Source organism: Triturus cristatus, chromosome 3_2 (assembly GCF_964204655.1).
Source record: "Triturus cristatus chromosome 3_2, aTriCri1.1, whole genome shotgun sequence".
Taxonomy (NCBI): Eukaryota; Metazoa; Chordata; class Amphibia; order Caudata; family Salamandridae; genus Triturus; species Triturus cristatus.
Window position 1 is genome coordinate 686,157,465 of NC_140584.1, and position 20,837 is coordinate 686,178,301.

Here is a 20,837-nt window from a genome sequence, read left to right on the forward strand (position 1 = left end):
TGTATGAAGGTAGTGATTACGCTTAGGAGCTAGGTTAGCTAGGACCTTAGTTTCAGCATTTATAAGGGAGATGGGGCGATATGAGGCGCAGGAGGAGGAGGAGGTCGAGGAGGTGGAGGGATTCCCTGGTTAATGGACTACTATAATGATGGCACTACAGAGGTCTGTCGGGAGAGTACAATCTTCCCGGGCCTTGTGGAAGAGACTGAGCATGTGGGGGCCAGAAGTGTTGCTTGCTTTTTTAAATATTCCACCGGGAGCCCACTGGGGCCTAGGGGCTTGCCTGAATTTAAGTGAAGGATTGCTTTTTGCACCTCTTCTAGGGAGATCTCTACATCTGTTGGCCCAAAAGGCTCTCTTTAACGGTTCATGGGACATTATCACAAGAATGCACCTTTGCAACTGAAGAAGGGAATCATGACAATAGTTGGAGAGAAAGGCGACATTCTGTTTGGAGGACACAAAGTGAAACAACTCCTCCAAGATCTTTCAACAACTACACTACAAAAGAGGAGATCCTATAAATGAGTCACTGAATTCCTCCACACACAAAAGATACCTTATAGATGGGGGAACTTCTTTTGACTGATTTTCTTCTGGGAGAATGGAAAGTATAATACCAGCTCTCTCCAAGAAGACAGTCAATCTCCTCCGTGAATGAAAAGAAAAAGAACATGAGTTACACCATATCAAGTGCATAACTGTATTATCAGTAATGTGTGAAGGTAACACAGCTGATATGTAATGGCAGGTGAACCATTGATTACTAGTGATTACTAGTGCAAAACCTACTACCAAATAGTGTGCATGCTTGTATTGTACACACCTGGGTCTTTGAATTTACTAATACACATATAACTCCTACACTGTCTTGGCTTCAAGTTATTGGGAGATGCCATGTCCATCCCTCATGTCAACATAAAGCATATCAGTATAGCAAATGATCAGGCAAATAAACCTTCATGTAATGGAATATCTCCCAGAGTCTTGCAATTGAGTCAAACACAACAGACATAGTTCACTATGTCAACCTCCAGCACTTTTGTCCCTCCCAGGCCTGAACTCAGTGTGTACCAAATGATGTGGAATGTACATACCACACTTACAACAATAACAATCTACTTTATGTCTCAACAGGTCAATCCCACACTATATCTGGTGAGACACAGGACTCCGACCAGACTCCACCTCCGCCCACCCAACCCCAGAATCAAGCCTCCAGTGGATTTCCTTGACACACGGACGTGGAGGACGAACCTGGTCCATCTGGACAGCCTGGGCAGACAGAAACAATGAGTCTCACTGTGCCCACAACCACACTTCTCACCCCAGTGGCAACATCTCAGCTTACCTCTGCCCCAACAAGAGGTGGACCTAGCACTGGCAGCAACATCCTTAGCACTCAAGACCCACTTCTGGAGGTGAGCGATGACAACACTCTCGCTGAGGATGGTAGAGCCAGTGAGAGGGTGCAAGCTGGGCCACAGCCACAGACCCTTGGGGGCAGGGGTGCTAGGAGGGTAACTGTGGGCCGGTTAAGTGAGGCCACTGGTGTCACTGACACACAGGCCAACATCGCCTGAGTCCAGGGCACCTATGAGGGCAACCAAGGAGAGATGGGCCCGGTAGGAGGCTGGACACTCACAATGACAATATGCACCAGCTCATTGGGGTGCTGAGGGACATCAACAACACACTCTTCAGGACTTTTCCCCCTACCACCTACCCCTTACTGTGGTCCAACTACATCTGGCCCTTCTACATCTACAGCAGCCACAGGAAGGGAGGCCATGGTATATGAAGACTCCTCAGACACCCCTGAGCCTGCAGCAGCAGACCCCCTGCACTCATAAACAGGGACCACCAAAAACCACAGCAGGATATTTGGTTGGTATAATGATGTGGAGTCAGGTGAGCATTTCTCCAAATCTGCGTTTATTGAAGAGCATCTTTAAATATGAACCGACAGGGAAGCAGGCTCACATCAACTGGCGCTCCCCGTTCAAGAATACACATTCCACATCCACAGTGCCTACATTCTAGTTTATGTAACAAGATCCCAACACATCTTCCCCTTACACAACAATAGAAAAACAACACGCAAAAATCTGTACATATGAACTAAAAAGAGATAACAATGGAAAACAAAATACAGAATGACATGTACCTCTTAACACCAAAAAGGATAAATGAATATGACAGCACATGACTGATCAGGTAAGACATACCCAAACAGAAGTGTGATAACATCTTTCATTTAAAACATAATACTGAAACTTGGAAGGCAAGGGAAAATTCCTACCAGACCTTTTGAGAACAATACCAGTGATAACAACACACGTTTGCTCCACAACCCCTGGATTACTTTTGTGCACAACAGATAACTTGCCTTTGTTCCAACACTTCCCATCCTCAAGTATTACTGAATACTTTCTAACAGGAACCACTCTTTTGGGTGATCAGAAGCGAGATAACCTCCTTGCACCTCTAAATGGAACTTTCACCCTGACGTAACCTCCTTCACCCACATCCAGAGATTTGGACACAGAGGTGCTTGTTTTGAGCACTCCTCTCTTTCACCCCACGCAAAACTTCTGCAGGAACTATTTTCTTTTCCAACCTCAACCTATTCAACAGTGATCCTGGCAATCTCCCTTTAAGTAACACAAAAGGAGAAAACTTGGTTTCCGCATTGAGTGTAGTGCGAAGAGACCAAATTCCTCACCTCTTGCATCCAGTCTAACCTACTTGCAACAGATAATTGTATGTTCTCCTTTATAACCCTGTTGCACCTCTCAACCAAACCGTTGCTCCTTGGTTGATATAATGAGGTAGTAACATGTTTGACACCGAAACTAACAGAAAAGATTCAAACTCAATTGCAGCCTATTGTCGGTAAAAAATCCTTCTGGAACCCCTTCACGAAAAAACTGCTTTTTCAGCACCCCCTCCACTACAGAGGAAGTAATACTATTGATAAAGGCTACCTCCAACCACCTAGTATGATAATCAACAATCGCTATGCCATACTTCATGTGACCATGGCTTACACCCACCGGGCCAATTATGTCCATAGCCACTTTTGACCGTGCAACATCCGTAACTGGAACAGCCGCAATGGGACTGAGAACTGTGACTTGCGTCTTATCACTAGCGAAACAAGCCTTGCACTCTCTCACATATTGTTTCACTTGCCTGTCCACACCCGGCCACCAAAACAATTCTCACCCTTCTTTTCATTGCTCTCATGCCAATATGGCCCTAATGAGCAAGTTCCAGAATGTTACTTCTCAGAGTACAAGGTACCACTAACAAATCAGCTCTTCTCAATAAACCTCTCACCATAGATAACTCTGATTCAGTTTTTCTGAAAGCATCCAAAAGATCATCATGAAATTTTCCTCTGGGCCACCCCTTACAAGTGTATTCAATGACTTTATTCAGTATGTAGTCACTCTTCAAAGCCTCAATCCACTCGGATTCAGAAATAGCACTCTGCGATATATTTGTTATCTCACTAATCACCACATCATCCTCCTCTGAGGTGGCGTGGTCCTCCTCTCCACTTTTCACAGGAAGCCTCCACAAACAGTCAGCCATTATATTCTTGATACCAGGAATATACTCCATTTTGTAACAATACTCTTGCATTCTGTACTGCCACTTGACAATTCTCTGAATCGCCCTGCCAGCGCCTTTCGTAGTAAACATGTCAATCAAAGGTTTATGATCTACATGGACAACAAACTCTGTGCCCCACAAATACTGTTGAAAACGGTTCGCACTCCACCAATAAGCTAGGGCCTCTCGTTCCACCACTGAGTATGATGCCTCGGCAACCTTGTGAATGCGACTGTCAAAAGCAACCACTTCTTCTCTCCCATTTTTCCTTTGAAGGAAAACAGCTCCCAAACCATATTGACTTGCATCCGTGATAATTATACTGGGATCCTTAGTGTCAAAAGGTTTTAGAGGAATGGAGCTTGCAGTCTCTCTTTTCACATCACTGAACTCTTTCTCACATGAATCATCCCATTCAAATTTTGCATTTTTCTTTAACAAACTACTCATGGCATGTGTTCTTTGTGCACACCTAGTGATAAGCTTGGAATAATATTGCATCAACCCCATGAATTATCTGAGTTGATCTTTTCCTTGAGGCACAGGGGCCTCAAGAATGGATTTGACTAAACTTTCTTTGGGTTCAACACCCACAGTAGATAATTTATGCCCCAGATGTGTAACTTCGGACACACCAAATTTGCACTTATGAGCTCTAAGAGTGTCGCAGTTCTGTTCTAAAACATTCAAAACATCTGCAAGACGTCTGTCATGATTGGTTTTGGAATCACCAAACACCAGCACATCATCTTAAAAACATAGAATCCCCTCTACATCTTCAAACAACACCTCCATTAGTTGTTAGAACACTGCAGACTCAGAAGCCTGTCCAAAAAGGCATCCTTTTAAAACAAAAAGCTCCTTGTGGTGTGACAAATTAAGTCAAATGACGAGATTCTTCATGCAAAACAATTTGATGGTAAGCAGAAGTCATGTCTAGAGTAGAAAATCAACTGGCATCCTTAATTAGAGACAACATTTCTGTTATGGTCGGTAATCGGGGCCGGACTGGCCTTAGCGGGCACCGGGCAATCCCCCGGTGCGCCGCACAGGTGGGGGCCGTTTTTGGTTACAGTGCCGTTTTTGCAGCATAGCTGCACAATCGTCCGAAAACTGGCCCTGGCAAAGAGCTCGACGGCAACCCCAACCCCCCCGTGGGGGTGGAGGGGGGCGGCCGAGCACTCTGCCAGCGCCGGTTTTGGTTCCCAGTCCGGCTCTGTCGGTAATGGATGCCAATTCACCCATATGTTGGCATTTAAGTCCCTAAGGTCGACGCACATTCTCAAACTGCCATTTGGCTTCCTCGCCAGAACTATGGGTGATAACCATTCTGACATTTCTGTTGGTTCTATGATATCTTGACTTTGTAACATGTCCAGTTCCTTCCATAGCTAAGCTCTGATGGCAAGAGGTACTCTCAGTACCTTATGTACAACCGATTCGGCTCCAAATTTTAGCCGAATATAATGTTTGAACCCTTCTATCCTCCCAAGTGTTTCAGAACAACAATTCTTTCTTGAGCAATACTTGCTCAGTACTATTGGGATCCAAAATGATTCCTAAATTTCATTGCTCTAACCACACCAACAATGTAGTTCCATGTTTGGCAACCTATATAATGGCAGATGTGTTATTCCCTTTGAAGGAAAGTATGGCCCTAAATTCTCCCACAACTTCAATAGGTTTCCCACAACACGTTGAAGGTTTAATGGAGGACTTTACCAATTCTACCCCATTCAAATTTTTCCACTCATCAATACTTAACAACGTGAATGGAGAACCAGAATCTGCAATCATGGTTTCTGCAATATCGTTGACCATAATTTGACAACAGGGCCTTTTAATAGGATTGCTATCCACTTGCATAATTTCACTCTTGTCTTGTGGTTCACTGGGAATTATATCCACACACAACACTACACTTTCATCACTGGTATCGGATGAGTGTTCTTCTTATTGTTTGCACACACTACCTACAAGCTTAGATGTGGATACTTTAGGTTTCATTTTAGATCGGCACACTTGTACAAAATGTCCTTTTTTCTTGAAGCCAGAACATACTTTGTCACGAGCAGGGCAAGACATTGAATTCCCTAAATCATTTGCGTTACCACACCTGTAGGATAATAATATTTTGGTTTTCTTTCTATTCTCTTTCTTTTTGTCACAAACACAAACAACAGCTGCCATATTTGTCGATGAATCCCCCCAAGAGACATTTCTGACATAAAAGATGCAGTGCTCTCGATGCCTGTTGCTAAATAAAATTCCATGGGAAAACCATCAGACCCTGGGGCTTTCCCTGTTTTAATGGCTTTCATTGCTTCAACAATATATTTAGAGGAAATATCTGCTTGTAAGGGAGAGAGGTCTATGGAAGTATCAAAGACTTTAGGAATAGGAAATATAAAACGTTTTTTGCTATCTGGAGTTGAAGATAATTCAAGAGTATAGAGATCCTTGTAATATGTTTGGAATTTATTTAAAATATCTGCATCCTTAAAAACAGGAGAGGAATCTGCTCTTAGAGTAGAATCAGTTTTACTTAGTGTCAAGGTAAGTAGCCAATAATGTCCCTGCTTTATTTTGTCCTCCATAATATCTAGCACTCCCTTTAAGAAGGTAGGAAGCCGCATTTTCTGTAAAGAGTTTGTTGTATTGAAGTTTTTCTGCAATTAGATAGTGAATAGTAGAATTAGTAGTGGTGTAAATGATTTTCAGGTGTTTAATATGTTTCAGTATTTCTAATGATTTTTGACAACTCAATTTTATCTTCATGGAAACATGGGGGATAATTAAATCTCTGGCTGAAGCTTCGAATGAGTCCCAGATAATGTGAGGAGAGAGGTCGGAAGAGGAGCTGAGCGTAAAGGAGTCCGTAAAGAATGATTCAAATTTCGAAGTAAAAGTAGTATCCAACAACAGGGATGTGTTACGCCATCTTCTGGTAGCAGTGGTGATAGAAATTAAAGCTAAATTTGATGGAACAGGGGCATGATCAGAGATTAATACAGAACCGATATCTGCATCTATAACGCATTGTGTAAGTGGTTTAGAAACATAAAATAATCTAATCTAGATTGGGATAGAAAAATGTGTATTCATGTAATGATTGATTGCATAATCTCCATGAAAAAAGGTCATTGTTCAATGCTTGTAATGAATTGTTGGTGAATGGTAGATGGGACAACAGTGGATTTAGAAACACAAAAAAATATAAATAAATATATATTTAAGAAAATAAAAATATTAGTGGAAAAAAGTAAGCAGCAATGGGTGGGAAATATTATCTCTTCCTATGGTTCTGGGAAACGGAATGGGGTGTTTCTCTGTAATAAGGATTCAAATATCAGCCTCCTTTTCCAAAATTCAGATGATTAAGGTAGATGGGTAGAAATTCACCTTTCAATTAATAAAATTCCTATTTCTTTGGTCAACACTTATGCACCTACCAAACCTGTTACTGTGTTTTGGCCTACTATTTCAAATGTATGTATCTTCCACAGATTCTATAATATTTGGGGGGATTGTAATCTGCTTTTTGAGATCTGTATCTCAAAAACCAGATTGTCTCGGGAACATTAGTGCCGCCTCCCAGTCAGTGCCCTCAAGTGTGTCCACCTCTGCTTCCCATGTTAGCTTCAGTTACCGGAAGGCATCCAGGATGTTGTTATTGATTGTTTTTACATGTATGATAGCGCTTTTTCAGATAGTTCGTCCAATAGGAGTCTACCTCCTAAAAGGGCATATTCTGGGAGGTCTTGGTAAATATTCTCGGCTTCCCATGCATGTGCTAACTGTAAGTATTTGTAGTGCTGGTGATCTTGAAGTTGAAAATCACACTGCAGGGAGGTAAAGGGCATGAGGGTACCACCTTCCATTAAGTCATCCACTTTGGAGATTCCTATGTTATCCCAGGAAGCAAAACCCTTGAATTTAGTGATTTCTTTTAGGGTTTTGCCCAGCCATAGTGGTGTTTTCCGTTTTGTATTTCCATCCAATAAAGGAATTTGCCTTGTCCCAAGCATCTAAAGTAAGTTGAGTAGCTGGTAGGAGGTTGGATGTCCCTGTTCCGCCATAAAGGAAGTGATGGTATTAATGCCTCTGGAATTGGGTCTGTTCCAGGGCATAGGTGGGATGGTTCCTATCTACCCCTAGTCATTAATCACAATTAAATGAGATGCCCAGGGATCGGGGAGGCCTATGCCTCCGTTATATGGGCTACATTGTAGTTTACGGACTGCGTTTCCTGGATGTCCGTCATGCCACAAGAGTTTTCTCAGCTCGGTATTGATATTGGTAAATACCTACACTATGAGTCTGTAGTATGTGTTTTGGAAAACGTATATGAGTTTTGGCAGGGTGATCATCTCAAACATTGCAGCTTTTCCCAAGAGCGTCAGGGGAATTTGCTTCCAGCTGGCTGCATCAAATTGTAAGTCACCTAGAATTGTTTTTATATTATGCTGAATATATTGTTTCGTGTTCGACGTACCATAAATCCCTAAATAGCGGAATCCTTCCCCAGTAATTTTGAGCTATTGTGGGAGAGCAGTCGGGTCAAAGGAGTCACCTATGGGGAAAAAGCACAGACTTATCCCAGTTTATCGTATATTCAGCGTGAGAGCTGTAGTTTTCAAACACCTGGAAGACCGTCTGGATCGAGATTGTAGGCCGAGTGAGACAGAGCAGGATGTCATCTGCATATAAGAAGATTTTCTTCTCTGGGATAGAGAATCCTTCCATTCATCAGGATGGGTTCACATTAGGTAAGCCGGTGGCTCTAAAGAGGAGTGGGGAGAGTGGGCATCTTGGTCAGGTTCCCCTCTTAATGGGGAAGTCAGGATGTTATATACTCTGACCACAGCTGTCGGTTTTGTGTATAATAGATTTACCCATCCTCGGAACTGGGTCCAAATCCCAGCTTCTGCAAGTTTTGCAGGGGCAGCCAGCACGCGTGCTGGGGCCGCGGGGGTGTCACACGGGGGGGAAACGGGGCTTATAAATAAAAAATAAAAATAAATTACCTGGAGGCTGGGTCCAGCATCTTCTGTGCTCCTGCTCTCCTGAGTCCACTTCCAGAAGCAGGCAGCCAGGCTCCCACCCCTAAGCCAATCACAACGCTCCAATGGAGTGTTGTGATTGGTCTGAGCACTGTGACACGGCGTTCAGCCAGCGGCTGTAGGGGTGGGCATGTTCTCCATGCAGGCTCTAATGCAGTCTGCATGGAGAACAGGGAAGTGCGCATCACTGCTTTGGGCGGCCCAAGAGGGCTGACCAAACAGTCATTGCACACTTGAGTGGGTAAACCACTCTGCCCCTGCCCTGCTCCGTGAACAGAGCAGCCCCGCCTACCCTCCCACCCGCAAATGAAACCTTAACATGTTAATAACTGAAAGTTATTATCATGTTATGTTTTCTCTTCTCGCAGTGCTTGAAAGCAGTGGGGCGATGCTCCTCTGCCATTGCGGAGGAGCCACCACTGAAGGTTTGGTTAATAAAAGGCCAATGAATCGCATCAAAGGCCTTCTCGGCATCCAGTAAAAGAAAAGGTTGGGGGTCAGACCTATGTTGGACCTGTGCAATCCAGTTGTGAAGCCTGCACAGGTTCCCTCTGGTGGAGCGTTTCGGCATGAAGCCGGACTGGTCCTTGTGTATGAAGGTAGTGATTACGCTTAGGAGCTAGGTTAGCTAGGACCTTAGTTTCAGCATTTATAAGGGAGATGGGGCGATATGAGGCGCAGGAGGAGGAGGAGGTCGAGGAGGTGGAGGGATTCCCTGGTTAATGGACTACTATAATGATGGCACTACAGAGGTCTGTCGGGAGAGTACAATCTTCCCGGGCCTTGTGGAAGAGACTGAGCATGTGGGGGCCAGAAGTGTTGCTTGCTTTTTTAAATATTCCACCGGGAGCCCACTGGGGCCTAGGGGCTTGCCTGAATTTAAGTGAAGGATTGCTTTTTGCACCTCTTCTAGGGAGATCTCTACATCTGTTGGCCCAAAAGGCTCTCTTTAACGGTTCATGGGACATTATCACAAGAATGCACCTTTGCAACTGAAGAAGGGAATCATGACAATAGTTGGAGAGAAAGGCGACATTCTGTTTGGAGGACACAAAGTGAAACAACTCCTCCAAGATCTTTCAACAACTACACTACAAAAGAGGAGATCCTATAAATGAGTCACTGAATTCCTCCACACACAAAAGATACCTTATAGATGGGGGAACTTCTTTTGACTGATTTTCTTCTGGGAGAATGGAAAGTATAATACCAGCTCTCTCCAAGAAGACAGTCAATCTCCTCCGTGAATGAAAAGAAAAAGAACATGAGTTACACCATATCAAGTGCATAACTGTATTATCAGTAATGTGTGAAGGTAACACAGCTGATATGTAATGGCAGGTGAACCATTGATTACTAGTGATTACTAGTGCAAAACCTACTACCAAATAGTGTGCATGCTTGTATTGTACACACCTGGGTCTTTGAATTTACTAATACACATATAACTCCTACACTGTCTTGGCTTCAAGTTATTGGGAGATGCCATGTCCATCCCTCATGTCAACATAAAGCATATCAGTATAGCAAATGATCAGGCAAATAAACCTTCATGTAATGGAATATCTCCCAGAGTCTTGCAATTGAGTCAAACACAACAGACATAGTTCACTATGTCAACCTCCAGCACTTTTGTCCCTCCCAGGCCTGAACTCAGTGTGTACCAAATGATGTGGAATGTACATACCACACTTACAACAATAACAATCTACTTTATGTCTCAACAGGTCAATCCCACACTATATCTGGTGAGACACAGGACTCCGACCAGACTCCACCTCCGCCCACCCAACCCCAGAATCAAGCCTCCAGTGGATTTCCTTGACACACGGACGTGGAGGACGAACCTGGTCCATCTGGACAGCCTGGGCAGACAGAAACAATGAGTCTCACTGTGCCCACAACCACACTTCTCACCCCAGTGGCAACATCTCAGCTTACCTCTGCCCCAACAAGAGGTGGACCTAGCACTGGCAGCAACATCCTTAGCACTCAAGACCCACTTCTGGAGGTGAGCGATGACAACACTCTCGCTGAGGATGGTAGAGCCAGTGAGAGGGTGCAAGCTGGGCCACAGCCACAGACCCTTGGGGGCAGGGGTGCTAGGAGGGTAACTGTGGGCCGGTTAAGTGAGGCCACTGGTGTCACTGACACACAGGCCAACATCGCCTGAGTCCAGGGCACCTATGAGGGCAACCAAGGAGAGATGGGCCCGGTAGGAGGCTGGACACTCACAATGACAATATGCACCAGCTCATTGGGGTGCTGAGGGACATCAACAACACACTCTTCAGGACTTTTCCCCCTACCACCTACCCCTTACTGTGGTCCAACTACATCTGGCCCTTCTACATCTACAGCAGCCACAGGAAGGGAGGCCATGGTATATGAAGACTCCTCAGACACCCCTGAGCCTGCAGCAGCAGACCCCCTGCACTCATAAACAGGGACCACCAAAAACCACAGCAGGATATTTGGTTGGTATAATGATGTGGAGTCAGGTGAGCATTTCTCCAAATCTGCGTTTATTGAAGAGCATCTTTAAATATGAACCGACAGGGAAGCAGGCTCACATCAACTGGCGCTCCCCGTTCAAGAATACACATTCCACATCCACAGTGCCTACATTCTAGTTTATGTAACAAGATCCCAACACATCTTCCCCTTACACAACAATAGAAAAACAACACGCAAAAATCTGTACATATGAACTAAAAAGAGATAACAATGGAAAACAAAATACAGAATGACATGTACCTCTTAACACCAAAAAGGATAAATGAATATGACAGCACATGACTGATCAGGTAAGACATACCCAAACAGAAGTGTGATAACATCTTTCATTTAAAACATAATACTGAAACTTGGAAGGCAAGGGAAAATTCCTACCAGACCTTTTGAGAACAATACCAGTGATAACAACACACGTTTGCTCCACAACCCCTGGATTACTTTTGTGCACAACAGATAACTTGCCTTTGTTCCAACACTTCCCATCCTCAAGTATTACTGAATACTTTCTAACAGGAACCACTCTTTTGGGTGATCAGAAGCGAGATAACCTCCTTGCACCTCTAAATGGAACTTTCACCCTGACGTAACCTCCTTCACCCACATCCAGAGATTTGGACACAGAGGTGCTTGTTTTGAGCACTCCTCTCTTTCACCCCACGCAAAACTTCTGCAGGAACTATTTTCTTTTCCAACCTCAACCTATTCAACAGTGATCCTGGCAATCTCCCTTTAAGTAACACAAAAGGAGAAAACTTGGTTTCCGCATTGAGTGTAGTGCGAAGAGACCAAATTCCTCACCTCTTGCATCCAGTCTAACCTACTTGCAACAGATAATTGTATGTTCTCCTTTATAACCCTGTTGCACCTCTCAACCAAACCGTTGCTCCTTGGTTGATATAATGAGGTAGTAACATGTTTGACACCGAAACTAACAGAAAAGATTCAAACTCAATTGCAGCCTATTGTCGGTAAAAAATCCTTCTGGAACCCCTTCACGAAAAAACTGCTTTTTCAGCACCCCCTCCACTACAGAGGAAGTAATACTATTGATAAAGGCTACCTCCAACCACCTAGTATGATAATCAACAATCGCTATGCCATACTTCATGTGACCATGGCTTACACCCACCGGGCCAATTATGTCCATAGCCACTTTTGACCGTGCAACATCTGTAACTGGAACAGCCGCAATGGGACTGAGAACTGTGACTTGCGTCTTATCACTAGCGAAACAAGCCTTGCACTCTCTCACATATTGTTTCACTTGCCTGTCCACACCCGGCCACCAAAACAATTCTCACCCTTCTTTTCATTGCTCTCATGCCAATATGGCCCTAATGAGCAAGTTCCAGAATGTTACTTCTCAGAGTACAAGGTACCACTAACAAATCAGCTCTTCTCAATAAACCTCTCACCATAGATAACTCTGATTCAGTTTTTCTGAAAGCATCCAAAAGATCATCATGAAATTTTCCTCTGGGCCACCCCTTACAAGTGTATTCAATGACTTTATTCAGTATGTAGTCACTCTTCAAAGCCTCAATCCACTCGGATTCAGAAATAGCACTCTGCGATATATTTGTTATCTCACTAATCACCACATCATCCTCCTCTGAGGTGGCGTGGTCCTCCTCTCCACTTTTCACAGGAAGCCTCCACAAACAGTCAGCCATTATATTCTTGATACCAGGAATATACTCCATTTTGTAACAATACTCTTGCATTCTGTACTGCCACTTGACAATTCTCTGAATCGCCCTGCCAGCGCCTTTCGTAGTAAACATGTCAATCAAAGGTTTATGATCTACATGGACAACAAACTCTGTGCCCCACAAATACTGTTGAAAACGGTTCGCACTCCACCAATAAGCTAGGGCCTCTCGTTCCACCACTGAGTATGATGCCTCGGCAACCTTGTGAATGCGACTGTCAAAAGCAACCACTTCTTCTCTCCCATTTTTCCTTTGAAGGAAAACAGCTCCCAAACCATATTGACTTGCATCCGTGATAATTATACTGGGATCCTTAGTGTCAAAAGGTTTTAGAGGAATGGAGCTTGCAGTCTCTCTTTTCACATCACTGAACTCTTTCTCACATGAATCATCCCATTCAAATTTTGCATTTTTCTTTAACAAACTACTCATGGCATGTGTTCTTTGTGCACACCTAGTGATAAGCTTGGAATAATATTGCATCAACCCCATGAATTATCTGAGTTGATCTTTTCCTTGAGGCACAGGGGCCTCAAGAATGGATTTGACTAAACTTTCTTTGGGTTCAACACCCACAGTAGATAATTTATGCCCCAGATGTGTAACTTCGGACACACCAAATTTGCACTTATGAGCTCTAAGAGTGTCGCAGTTCTGTTCTAAAACATTCAAAACATCTGCAAGACGTCTGTCATGATTGGTTTTGGAATCACCAAACACCAGCACATCATCTTAAAAACATAGAATCCCCTCTACATCTTCAAACAACACCTCCATTAGTTGTTAGAACACTGCAGACTCAGAAGCCTGTCCAAAAAGGCATCCTTTTAAAACAAAAAGCTCCTTGTGGTGTGACAAATTAAGTCAAATGACGAGATTCTTCATGCAAAACAATTTGATGGTAAGCAGAAGTCATGTCTAGAGTAGAAAATCAACTGGCATCCTTAATTAGAGACAACATTTCTGTTATGGTCGGTAATCGGGGCCGGACTGGCCTTAGCGGGCACCGGGCAATCCCCCGGTGCGCCGCACAGGTGGGGGCCGTTTTTGGTTACAGTGCCGTTTTTGCAGCATAGCTGCACAATCGTCCGAAAACTGGCCCTGGCAAAGAGCTCGACGGCAACCCCAACCCCCCCGTGGGGGTGGAGGGGGGCGGCCGAGCACTCTGCCAGCGCCGGTTTTGGTTCCCAGTCCGGCTCTGTCGGTAATGGATGCCAATTCACCCATATGTTGGCATTTAAGTCCCTAAGGTCGACGCACATTCTCAAACTGCCATTTGGCTTCCTCGCCAGAACTATGGGTGATAACCATTCTGACATTTCTGTTGGTTCTATGATATCTTGACTTTGTAACATGTCCAGTTCCTTCCATAGCTAAGCTCTGATGGCAAGAGGTACTCTCAGTACCTTATGTACAACCGATTCGGCTCCAAATTTTAGCCGAATATAATGTTTGAACCCTTCTATCCTCCCAAGTGTTTCAGAACAACAATTCTTTCTTGAGCAATACTTGCTCAGTACTATTGGGATCCAAAATGATTCCTAAATTTCATTGCTCTAACCACACCAACAATGTAGTTCCATGTTTGGCAACCTATATAATGGCAGATGTGTTATTCCCTTTGAAGGAAAGTATGGCCCTAAATTCTCCCACAACTTCAATAGGTTTCCCACAACACGTTGAAGGTTTAATGGAGGACTTTACCAATTCTACCCCATTCAAATTTTTCCACTCATCAATACTTAACAACGTGAATGGAGAACCAGAATCTGCAATCATGGTTTCTGCAATATCGTTGACCATAATTTGACAACAGGGCCTTTTAATAGGATTGCTATCCACTTGCATAATTTCACTCTTGTCTTGTGGTTCACTGGGAATTATATCCACACACAACACTACACTTTCATCACTGGTATCGGATGAGTGTTCTTCTTATTGTTTGCACACACTACCTACAAGCTTAGATGTGGATACTTTAGGTTTCATTTTAGATCGGCACACTTGTACAAAATGTCCTTTTTTCTTGAAGCCAGAACATACTTTGTCACGAGCAGGGCAAGACATTGAATTCCCTAAATCATTTGCGTTACCACACCTGTAGGATAATAATATTTTGGTTTTCTTTCTATTCTCTTTCTTTTTGTCACAAACACAAACAACAGCTGCCATATTTGTCGATGAATCCCCCCAAGAGACATTTCTGACATAAAAGATGCAGTGCTCTCGATGCCTGTTGCTAAATAAAATTCCATGGGAAAACCATCAGACCCTGGGGCTTTCCCTGTTTTAATGGCTTTCATTGCTTCAACAATATATTTAGAGGAAATATCTGCTTGTAAGGGAGAGAGGTCTATGGAAGTATCAAAGACTTTAGGAATAGGAAATATAAAACGTTTTTTGCTATCTGGAGTTGAAGATAATTCAAGAGTATAGAGATCCTTGTAATATGTTTGGAATTTATTTAAAATATCTGCATCCTTAAAAACAGGAGAGGAATCTGCTCTTAGAGTAGAATCAGTTTTACTTAGTGTCAAGGTAAGTAGCCAATAATGTCCCTGCTTTATTTTGTCCTCCATAATATCTAGCACTCCCTTTAAGAAGGTAGGAAGCCGCATTTTCTGTAAAGAGTTTGTTGTATTGAAGTTTTTCTGCAATTAGATAGTGAATAGTAGAATTAGTAGTGGTGTAAATGATTTTCAGGTGTTTAATATGTTTCAGTATTTCTAATGATTTTTGACAACTCAATTTTATCTTCATGGAAACATGGGGGATAATTAAATCTCTGGCTGAAGCTTCGAATGAGTCCCAGATAATGTGAGGAGAGAGGTCGGAAGAGGAGCTGAGCGTAAAGGAGTCCGTAAAGAATGATTCAAATTTCGAAGTAAAAGTAGTATCCAACAACAGGGATGTGTTACGCCATCTTCTGGTAGCAGTGGTGATAGAAATTAAAGCTAAATTTGATGGAACAGGGGCATGATCAGAGATTAATACAGAACCGATATCTGCATCTATAACGCATTGTGTAAGTGGTTTAGAAACATAAAATAATCTAATCTAGATTGGGATAGAAAAATGTGTATTCATGTAATGATTGATTGCATAATCTCCATGAAAAAAGGTCATTGTTCAATGCTTGTAATGAATTGTTGGTGAATGGTAGATGGGACAACAGTGGATTTAGAAACACAAAAAAATATAAATAAATATATATTTAAGAAAATAAAAATATTAGTGGAAAAAAGTAAGCAGCAATGGGTGGGAAATATTATCTCTTCCTATGGTTCTGGGAAACGGAATGGGGTGTTTCTCTGTAATAAGGATTCAAATATCAGCCTCCTTTTCCAAAATTCAGATGATTAAGGTAGATGGGTAGAAATTCACCTTTCAATTAATAAAATTCCTATTTCTTTGGTCAACACTTATGCACCTACCAAACCTGTTACTGTGTTTTGGCCTACTATTTCAAATGTATGTATCTTCCACAGATTCTATAATATTTGGGGGGATTGTAATCTGCTTTTTGAGATCTGTATCTCAAAAACCAGATTGTCTCGGGAACATTAGTGCCGCCTCCCAGTCAGTGCCCTCAAGTGTGTCCACCTCTGCTTCCCATGTTAGCTTCAGTTACCGGAAGGCATCCAGGATGTTGTTATTGATTGTTTTTACATGTATGATAGCGCTTTTTCAGATAGTTCGTCCAATAGGAGTCTACCTCCTAAAAGGGCATATTCTGGGAGGTCTTGGTAAATATTCTCGGCTTCCCATGCATGTGCTAACTGTAAGTATTTGTAGTGCTGGTGATCTTGAAGTTGAAAATCACACTGCAGGGAGGTAAAGGGCATGAGGGTACCACCTTCCATTAAGTCATCCACTTTGGAGATTCCTATGTTATCCCAGGAAGCAAAACCCTTGAATTTAGTGATTTCTTTTAGGGTTTTGCCCAGCCATAGTGGTGTTTTCCGTTTTGTATTTCCATCCAATAAAGGAATTTGCCTTGTCCCAAGCATCTAAAGTAAGTTGAGTAGCTGGTAGGAGGTTGGATGTCCCTGTTCCGCCATAAAGGAAGTGATGGTATTAATGCCTCTGGAATTGGGTCTGTTCCAGGGCATAGGTGGGATGGTTCCTATCTACCCCTAGTCATTAATCACAATTAAATGAGATGCCCAGGGATCGGGGAGGCCTATGCCTCCGTTATATGGGCTACATTGTAGTTTACGGACTGCGTTTCCTGGATGTCCGTCATGCCACAAGAGTTTTCTCAGCTCGGTATTGATATTGGTAAATACCTACACTATGAGTCTGTAGTATGTGTTTTGGAAAACGTATATGAGTTTTGGCAGGGTGATCATCTCAAACATTGCAGCTTTTCCCAAGAGCGTCAGGGGAATTTGCTTCCAGCTGGCTGCATCAAATTGTAAGTCACCTAGAATTGTTTTTATATTATGCTGAATATATTGTTTCGTGTTCGACGTACCATAAATCCCTAAATAGCGGAATCCTTCCCCAGTAATTTTGAGCTATTGTGGGAGAGCAGTCGGGTCAAAGGAGTCACCTATGGGGAAAAAGCACAGACTTATCCCAGTTTATCGTATATTCAGCGTGAGAGCTGTAGTTTTCAAACACCTGGAAGACCGTCTGGATCGAGATTGTAGGCCGAGTGAGACAGAGCAGGATGTCATCTGCATATAAGAAGATTTTCTTCTCTGGGATACAGAATCCTTCCATTCATCAGGATGGGTTCAAATTAGGTAAGCCGGTGGCTCTAAAGAGGAGTGGGGAGAGTGGGCAACTTGGTCAGGTTCCCCTCTTAATGGGGAAGTCAGGATGTTATTCACTCTGACCACAGCTGTCGGTTTTGTGTATAATAGATTTACCCATCCTCGGAACTGGGTCCAAATCCCAGCTTCTGCAAGTTTTGCAGGGGCAGCCAGCACGCGTGCTGGGGCCGCGGGGGTGTCACACGGGGGGGAAACGGGGCTTATAAATAAAAAATAAAAATAAATTACCTGGAGGCTGGGTCCAGCATCTTCTGTGCTCCTGCTCTCCTGAGTCCACTTCCAGAAGCAGGCAGCCAGGCTCCCACCCCTAAGCCAATCACAACGCTCCAATGGAGTGTTGTGATTGGTCTGAGCACTGTGACACGGCGTTCAGCCAGCGGCTGTAGGGGTGGGCATGTTCTCCATGCAGGCTCTAATGCAGTCTGCATGGAGAACAGGGAAGTGCGCATCACTGCTTTGGGCGGCCCAAGAGGGCTGACCAAACAGTCATTGCACACTTGAGTGGGTAAACCACTCTGCCCCTGCCCTGCTCCGTGAACAGAGCAGCCCCGCCTACCCTCCCACCCGCAAATGAAACCTTAACATGTTAATAACTGAAAGTTATTATCCTGTTATGTTTTCTCTTCTCGCAGTGCTTGAAAGCAGTGGGGCGATGCTCCTCTGCCATTGCGGAGGAGCCACCACTGAAGGTTTGGTTAATAAAAGGCCAATGAATCGCATCAAAGGCCTTCTCGGCATCCAGTAAAAGAAAAAGTTGGGGGTCAGACCTATGTTGGACCTGTGCAATCCAGTTGTGAAGCCTGCACAGGTTCCCTCTGGTGGAGCGTTTCGGCATGAAGCCGGACTGGTCCTTGTGTATGAAGGTAGTGATTACGCTTAGGAGCTAGGTTAGCTAGGACCTTAGTTTCAGCATTTATAAGGGAGATGGGGCGATATGAGGCGCAGGAGGAGGAGGAGGTCGAGGAGGTGGAGGGATTCCCTGGTTAATGGACTACTATAATGATGGCACTACAGAGGTCTGTCGGGAGAGTACAATCTTCCCGGGCCTTGTGGAAGAGACTGAGCATGTGGGGGCCAGAAGTGTTGCTTGCTTTTTTAAATATTCCACCGGGAGCCCACTGGGGCCTAGGGGCTTGCCTGAATTTAAGTGAAGGATTGCTTTTTGCACCTCTTCTAGGGAGATCTCTACATCTGTTGGCCCAAAAGGCTCTCTTTAACGGTTCATGGGACATTATCACAAGAATGCACCTTTGCAACTGAAGAAGGGAATCATGACAATAGTTGGAGAGAAAGGCGACATTCTGTTTGGAGGACACAAAGTGAAACAACTCCTCCAAGATCTTTCAACAACTACACTACAAAAGAGGAGATCCTATAAATGAGTCACTGAATTCCTCCACACACAAAAGATACCTTATAGATGGGGGAACTTCTTTTGACTGATTTTCTTCTGGGAGAATGGAAAGTATAATACCAGCTCTCTCCAAGAAGACAGTCAATCTCCTCCGTGAATGAAAAGAAAAAGAACATGAGTTACACCATATCAAGTGCATAACTGTATTATCAGTAATGTGTGAAGGTAACACAGCTGATATGTAATGGCAGGTGAACCATTGATTACTAGTGATTACTAGTGCAAAACCTACTACCAAATAGTGTGCATGCTTGTATTGTACACACCTGGGTCTTTGAATTTACTAATACACATATAACTCCTACACTGTCTTGGCTTCAAGTTATTGGGAGATGCCATGTCCATCCCTCATGTCAACATAAAGCATATCAGTATAGCAAATGATCAGGCAAATAAACCTTCATGTAATGGAATATCTCCCAGAGTCTTGCAATAGAGTCAAACACAACAGAGATAGTTCACTATGTCAACCTCCAGCACTTTTGTCCCTCCCAGGCCTGAACTCGGTGTGTACCAAATGATGTGGAATGTACATACCACACTTACAACAATAACAATCTACTTTATGTCTCAACAGGTCAATCCCACACTATATCTGGTGAGACACAGGACTCCGACCAGACTCCACCTCCGCCCACCCAACCCCAGAATCAAGCCTCCAGTGGATTTCCTTGACACACGGACGTGGAGGACGAACCTGGTCCATCTGGACAGCCTGGGCAGACAGAAACAATGAGTCTCACTGTGCCCACAACCACACTTCTCACCCCAGTGGCAACATCTCAGCTTACCTCTGCCCCAACAAGAGGTGGACCTAGCACTGGCAGCAACATCCCTAGCACTCAAGACCCACTTCTGGAGGTGAGCGATGACAACACTCTCACTGAGGATGGTAGAGCCAGTGAGAGGGTGCAAGCTGGGCCACACCCACAAACCCTTGGGGGCAGGGGTGCTAGGAGGGTAACTCTGTGCCGGTTAAGTGAGGCCACTGGTGTCACTGACACACAGGCCAACATCGCCTGAGTCCAGGGCACCTATGAGGGCAACCAAGGAGAGATGGGCCCGGTAGGAGGCTGGACACTCACCATGACAATATGCACCAGCTCATTGGGGTGCTGAGGGACATCAACAACACACTCTTCAGGACTTTTCCCCCTACCACCTACCCCTTACTGTGGTCCAACTACATCTGGCCCTTCTACATCTACAGCAGCCACAGGAAGGGAGGCCATGGTATATGAAGACTCCTCAGACACCCCTGAGCCTGCAGCAGCAGACCCCCTGCACTCATAAACAGGGACAACCAAAAAACACAGCAGGATATTTGGTTGGGATAATGATGTGGAGTCAGGTGAGCATTTCTCCAAATCTGCGTTTATTGAAGAGCATCTTTAAATATGAACCGACAGGGAAGCAGGCTCACATCAACTGGCGCTCCCTGTTCAAGAATACACATTCCACATCCACAGTGCCTACATTCTAGTTTATGTAACAAGATCCCAACACATCTTCCCCTTACACAACAATAGAAAAACAACACGCAAAAATCTGTACATATGAACTAAAAAGAGATAACAATGGAAAACAAGATACAGAATGACATGTACCTCTTAACACCAAAAAGGATAAATGAATATGACAGCACATGACTGATCAGGTAAGACATACCCAAACAGAAGTGTGATAACATCTTTCATTTAAAACATAATACTGAAACTTGGAAGGCAAG

The 20,837-nt window shown here is 43.8% G+C and overlaps 1 long non-coding RNA gene across 1 annotated transcript in view; it reads left to right on the forward strand.

The window, feature by feature from the left end:
• The window catches only part of LOC146857970 (uncharacterized), a 162,803-nt gene that overhangs the window by 54,235 nt on the left and 87,731 nt on the right, over nucleotides 1-20,837 (forward strand). Inside the window, exons 3-5 of the long non-coding RNA XR_014979971.1 lie at nucleotides 1,138-1,421; nucleotides 10,412-10,695; nucleotides 19,686-20,459. This is a non-coding gene — a long non-coding RNA (uncharacterized LOC146857970). The remainder of the gene's footprint in view (nucleotides 1-1,137; nucleotides 1,422-10,411; nucleotides 10,696-19,685; nucleotides 20,460-20,837) is intronic.